Genomic DNA, 6,000 nt, shown 5'->3' with positions numbered 1-6,000 from the left:
TGCCTCACTCCATTAAGGACTAAATATACACTTAAAAACAATAAACCTTATTTTTCTAGCATTTTTGTTATAGTGTGAAGAAGGAAAAGGTATTTCTTAGTTTGAGTCATTAAATGCAAGGTGAACAGGTGGGTAGGAATGGTGATTAAAGACATGTCAGTGGGAAAAAGCCTTGCAGGCTGATAAAATTGGAGTATGTCCATCATTAGGTGGTAGAGATGCAGAACTACCAGAAGGTATATGTTTCTTTTTAAGCATTTTTTCAACCATAAACAACATGGAATCCTTTTTTTCTGTGGCACTCTAAAGCTGTCTGTTATGTGTAGCTGAAACTCTGAGGTTCTAATCCTGAAGCACAGAAAAACTTTCACCATAGGGTAAAGATTTACCTCACGGCAGAAGCAACTTTTTGAGGGGTTTCTGAAGGGTGGCAGTTCGAGACTGTGACCTGCCACAGGAACTGGGGCCCCTTTAAACCAATAATATATCATTTGAAATGGAGGATCTTGCCTTTTCTATCACGAATATAATGATTTCATTTAAGATGGAACTGTACGTCTTATCAAGTGCATTTTTTATCTTGTCTGTTCAGTTAATCCTCATGCAGAGAAGATATGTGTAAGAGAGAGACAAAACAAACCACACGTAACAGATATTGCCAGTGTTGTTCAGCGAACTCCAATAAATTACTCAAACACTTATTGATGGCCATACATGATTTTATTCAGAAACAGAAAGTAGGTCTTGGTAAACTTCAATAGCACAGACCTTCATGGTACCTCATTCAAGCATTTGCATTTATTACAATGAAAAATAAGTATTAATTGGCAACTGCATTTCAAGATATTTTCTTTTCATCTTTATAATTGCACAATAGTTGCAGTTTTGAATTCCATTATTCTGCCTTCAAGATGAAGTAAGAAATTGATCATTTTGCATCAGGTAGCATCATAGTCCGAGTCATCAACTGTAACCTGCTGTTACAGTTATATCGTTATGCAAATTAACACAACAGTCCATGAATTCAAAATTTAAAATATTCTTATAAAGGAAAACATATTCAACCTGCATTTCTGTCAGCTATTTATCAGACTAAGTATCTACTGGAAGTGATTATTTGAATTATGCATGACTATTTCAATTATTTAATACCTACACATCTCTAATAAAAAAAATAAGTTCTACCTGTCTAAAAAAAGCCTTTTCAAACTTAATATGAAGATATAGAATAAGTAGATACTCACACACTAAGAACATGTAATTGTTTATTTGTCTTTTCCAATTTCAGTTCACTAAACACTGTCGTATTTGCATTGAGAATAGAATTTCTTACAAATGTTTCTTTCAGCTATACTGTTTAGTTTTTAAAATCTGTTTCCATCTACAAAATTACCATCAAATTTGTTTACATCAAAACAGGAATTACATAAATTAAATTCCCAATGAGATCTACCTCAAAAGAATATTAAGGTTGAAAAGTTGAGTGCTCAAATGAAGAACTAATAAAATTAAGTATGCCTATGTTACTCATGCACATATATCTTCCATCCCTTGTGAATCTGTGATGTTTCTAAATTCTCTAAAAATACCTCTTCAAATTCATGTCCATTCAATGGTTAGGAATAGCAATTATTATAATGAAGTCATTCCAGTTATGTATATGTAATATTGCGGTTTTAATTCCATCTTAAATATGCAATACTTCTATATTCATCTTCCAGTGCTTTATTTGTTTAACAGAACTCAGCTTACAGTAAACTAAAAAAAAATCAAGTCAACGATAAGTTTTAACTCAGGAATTTGCTGCATCTGTGGGAAGGAGTCAATGGGATAAGGGGACAACACAAGACCAGGTAACTCAGATAACAAGATTCCACATTGCATTTCCAGTGTTGAAAGTTAAGGCTATACATAAGAGTTTGGCTAGACTAAGAAGTAGATATGATTTTTTGTAAATAAGAATTATGTTACAAACAAAAGTGAATTTTTTTTTTCTGAGAAAATTAATACTGGAATTCAAGTGATCCACTCCAAATACCAGGCCCATCACTTCTGGTAGATCTAAAATTAGGAGTGTGAAAAATATCTCTAGTACTTCCCTTCAGATTCTTAATGATTCATTTTACTGATGCATTCTCTCTTGTGTTTATCTTGTCACTGTTTTCATTCATATTTACACCAAATATGCAAATGGAGTCCCAACACATTAAATAGCACATATATTTAGAATGTTAAACATACACTGTACATCAAAAAATGCTCTAGAGTTGCTCCCAACAGAGTTTTGCTATCTAAAGTTAATGAGTTTTAATGTACGGTTTCCTTGTACCTTTCCTTTCTCTGCACATCAATCTGTTCGTGGCATCTGTCAAGCATGCAATAACAGGGAAATATTCTCTGGGGCTGTCAGTGAAATGACACCTTTCTCCTTTACTGGAGTTTGAAAATAATGCCCATATTTTTCCGAAATTCTCCAGGCAATGTATGTCAGCCTTAAAAACCAGCACCATCTGCCCAGGCAGATTCTCAGAGCCAATGACACGTAAAAGATTTTATCTGATCTCTGATGTCAAAGATATTACATTGGGTTATCAAACTTCTGCTTAACTAGATGACTTACCTGCACACTTGACATTCAAATAAAATGGTTAAATAGAACTGTGACTAGGGTTAATTCACTGTATTATCACAATCAATTATTACAAGCAAGGACTGTAATATATGAAGAACAATGCAATTACATGTTCAAATAAAGGATGGAACACTTTGACATTGAATTACTGCATGGCAGATCACTTTATTAAAGCTATATGAATTTTAGCATCCCTGAGATATTTAGAACCACACATATAGGCAACATACAGACCTGTACTTACCCTGCAATTAATCATTGCACAAGCAAGCCCCCACAGGTTTTCATTTTGAAGCTAACAAATGTTTTGTGGTTTCCTGAAACAAAAAGCTCAGAAATACTGAAAATTTAGAATTTCACTCACTTCAGAACAAGGCTCAAGTGACTTGGCCTCAGTTTTCCATTTATGCAACTGCAAAATGAGCATACTTTCTCCATCTGTCTTAGTTGATGGAAAGATGTTTATCCATATTTACGTGTTTCTTCAGTAAATTGTTCTTGAGGATTTCTTGAAGAGCTATTCTTAATTCTAATAAGCGAAATAAAAAATTTGAAGTAAAATAAGAACTGCAATTCAACCTGAAGACAATGTGGATTTGCTTCTGATAGTCACATTTAATCTCCAGGCCACTTGTAAAAGTACCAAATGTCAAGGCATCACCATTTGCAGATGATATCAGAATTTTTACCCAAACAAATTGTCCTTCTTATTTCATTACCACAGCACCTTCAAGTATGATGACTTCAAATGATTCCTCTCTAAACTGGTGATCTCATCTTCTGCAATTCCATTTCTTCAAACTGGTTCACCCTTATCCTTTAACATTAATGAAAAAGAAAGAAAATATACTGAGTGAGAACTACACTCACATTAAGAGAAAAACTTATTTTTAACTATCTTTTTTCCCCCCAAGGATACATGAAAAATCATAATTGAAAAATAAATGAGGGCATAGCATCAATCTCTAGGAAAGAAGGAAACCATGGACAGTAGATAACCATGTGCTTAAGCAACACTGTCTCCAACTGGTTTGAAATGCACTGGCCAAGTGTCTTCCTGAAAAATGATGATTGATTCAGTTGATGCCACTGTGTCTGAATTTTATTAAAGTCACAGCGATGGGAGTACACTATTATCACTTTCCATGAATGTGGCACAACCTAATTTCAACATTTCACTTGATGAGTAACAACATTTTCTATAAAGAGTTGATTATTTTTTTGTAATATGAATCCGTTCCTAGAAATAAAATAATTAACTTCAATTTTCTGAGCAATGTGAATTCATTGGGAGATTTGGGGTGTTTTCATACTACATATCTCTTTTACCCCTTTATATGTCATATAAAAGCCTATTCTTTTTGATATAAATATTTAAGCTCAAAATGTATTTTAATGTCATTGAATGCTAAATTAACTAGAAGAGCTAATTTGATGGAAGTCTAGAATGGCTATTTTGATCAGTCATTTGTAAATAATTTTCAAAATACAATTTCTGAACTCACTGCCAAAAAGGTTTCAGCTTAGAGCATTCCAGCACTTCCTTTCAGAGATAAGTATGACACGATTTATTTTTTTTTACCAAACATGAAAAAATAAAAACAGTAATCTATGCATAGATAAAACAATATCTATGCAGCAAGGCTTATTTCATTCAGAAGTAGCTGCTTTTGTTTCTGTAGTTCCTTCTAATCTTCCTTTTGTTTTACTGCTTTTACAAAAAAAAAATCTTCATTTATATGCATCATAGCAGACAAGAAAAATATTAAATCTGAGTTGTTCTGATGCTCTCAACAGCAGAGGAAGAACCAAATCCTAATGACTGCTTTACAAAAACAGACCATCATGGCTTGTAACTAAATCAAGGAGACCCTGGCCCCAACAGGGTTTAAGCTGAAGAGAATACTCATAGGGGATCAGTATTTCACCACTTCCCAAATAATTTTTCCAGACAGTATCACAGTACCCCCACCAATTCCTGTAACACAGAATAGAAAAAATGGTACTATTCGTCTAGTGCAGTTTCATTTTACTACTCCTTTTGCAAATAAGTATCCATTTATTGCCAGTTTGACCAAGGAAAATCTTTCAACCTCAGGCTAATAGTCTGAAACTGTGAGATGTGAACTCCTGTGTTAACCTACCTTCCAAAACCCCTGCTGCTGGGACCTGGAAGCCGCCTCCCTGATCCAACCCTGTAAGAAAGCAAACCATGTCAGCATAAGTCACTTAAAGAGCAACATCTGTGCTTGTCTTTCTTGTCGTCCTCTGGTACTTCAGACACGCCGAATAACTGAGCTTGCTGGACTTGTACCAAGTTATCTATCTCTGACGACTGGTGTGCTGTAAATTCATATAGAAAACTATTATATTCCACTGAGCTGCTGCAGCTCCCTAGATAAAATGGTAAATTTTCCGCAGATCTTCCTGTCAACTTCAACCTGAAGGTAGGATTTAGGAAGGTTACATTTCTCAGCGAAAAGGCAGTTGGAAGAGGTTTTTCAGCACCTCTCAGTATTTCCCTTTAGTAAAGAAAGGTGTGGGTTTTTTCAGCTCTTAAAGAAAAATAAAAATTGAACACATTTATTATGGTTACAAGACTTTGCTGTAACAGTTCCAGAAATGTTGTCTTGAGGTCACTGCATTGTCAGAAGAGCTGAAGAGCTGCTTCTCTGCATGGAATATAACAGCAATACCAGGTTTCAGCAGCATTCCAACAGGCAGTGAAAGAATTTGGTTGATATTACCTTTACAGGCTCATTGTTTACGGTTTACTCTTTCTCTTGTCTGTGCTTTCAGCTGAACTCCTTAAAAAAACCCAAAAAAGAGACAAAGGACTCTAAAGGTCTCTAAAATCAATGGCTCTGAAGACAAATAATTTTGGGGCAAGGAGTCAGACAATCTGCTATGTTTTTCCCTAAAAGTTTGTTAGGTGAATATGTATATTCCATTTAGATTCAAGCTGTTTTTAAAAATGGATTTTTTTTTATTTCCTTATTTATTTTGCACAACTTTGAGAAGCTCAGTAGATGAAAAATGATACATAAGGTCTGAAAGGTCCAAAGCCTGTGCTGAGTAAGCGTCATTCCAATCTGCTGCTAGAGCTAAGTGGTCAGGCACATGTTATTACAAAGTTCCTGATTCATCTCCTTTCATTAGAAAATTTTCAACAGCAGCAACAAAAAAACCCCCACAAAACAACGACAAAAAAAATCCTTTTAATACTTTTTTTCTGTTCTTTTTTTTTCTTTCCATACTAACACCTACCCTTGTGCTGCTGGTTCAGAAACTGCTTTTTCTGAGTCTGTTAGGGGTTTGCACTACTCCAAACACAAAGCCGATGACTGGCACTTCAGAAAGTTATGTGA

At 34.6% G+C, this 6,000-nt stretch overlaps 1 long non-coding RNA gene across 8 annotated transcripts in view; it reads right to left on the bottom strand.

The window, feature by feature from the left end:
* Window positions 1-681: 681 nt before the first annotated feature.
* Window positions 682-6,000, bottom strand: part of LOC148224819 (uncharacterized) — a 98,076-nt gene continuing 92,757 nt past the window's right edge. For 4 of the 8 annotated variants that reach the window (XR_015801505.1, XR_015801502.1, XR_015801504.1 and 1 more), the window contains 2 exons: window positions 4,777-4,827; window positions 682-3,449 (listed from right to left, as the gene is read on the bottom strand). This is a non-coding gene — a long non-coding RNA (uncharacterized LOC148224819). The remainder of the gene's footprint in view (window positions 3,450-4,776; window positions 4,828-6,000) is intronic. The other 4 variants (XR_015801508.1, XR_015801506.1, XR_015801507.1 and 1 more) reach the window with 2 other exon arrangements.

The sequence above is a fragment of the Sturnus vulgaris genome, chromosome 2 (genome assembly GCF_052056855.1).
Source record: "Sturnus vulgaris isolate bStuVul1 chromosome 2, bStuVul1.hap1, whole genome shotgun sequence".
In the NCBI taxonomy this organism is placed as follows: domain Eukaryota; kingdom Metazoa; phylum Chordata; class Aves; order Passeriformes; family Sturnidae; genus Sturnus; species Sturnus vulgaris.
Note: the sequence above shows the minus strand (reverse complement) of the source record. Positions and strands in the feature narration are given on the sequence as shown.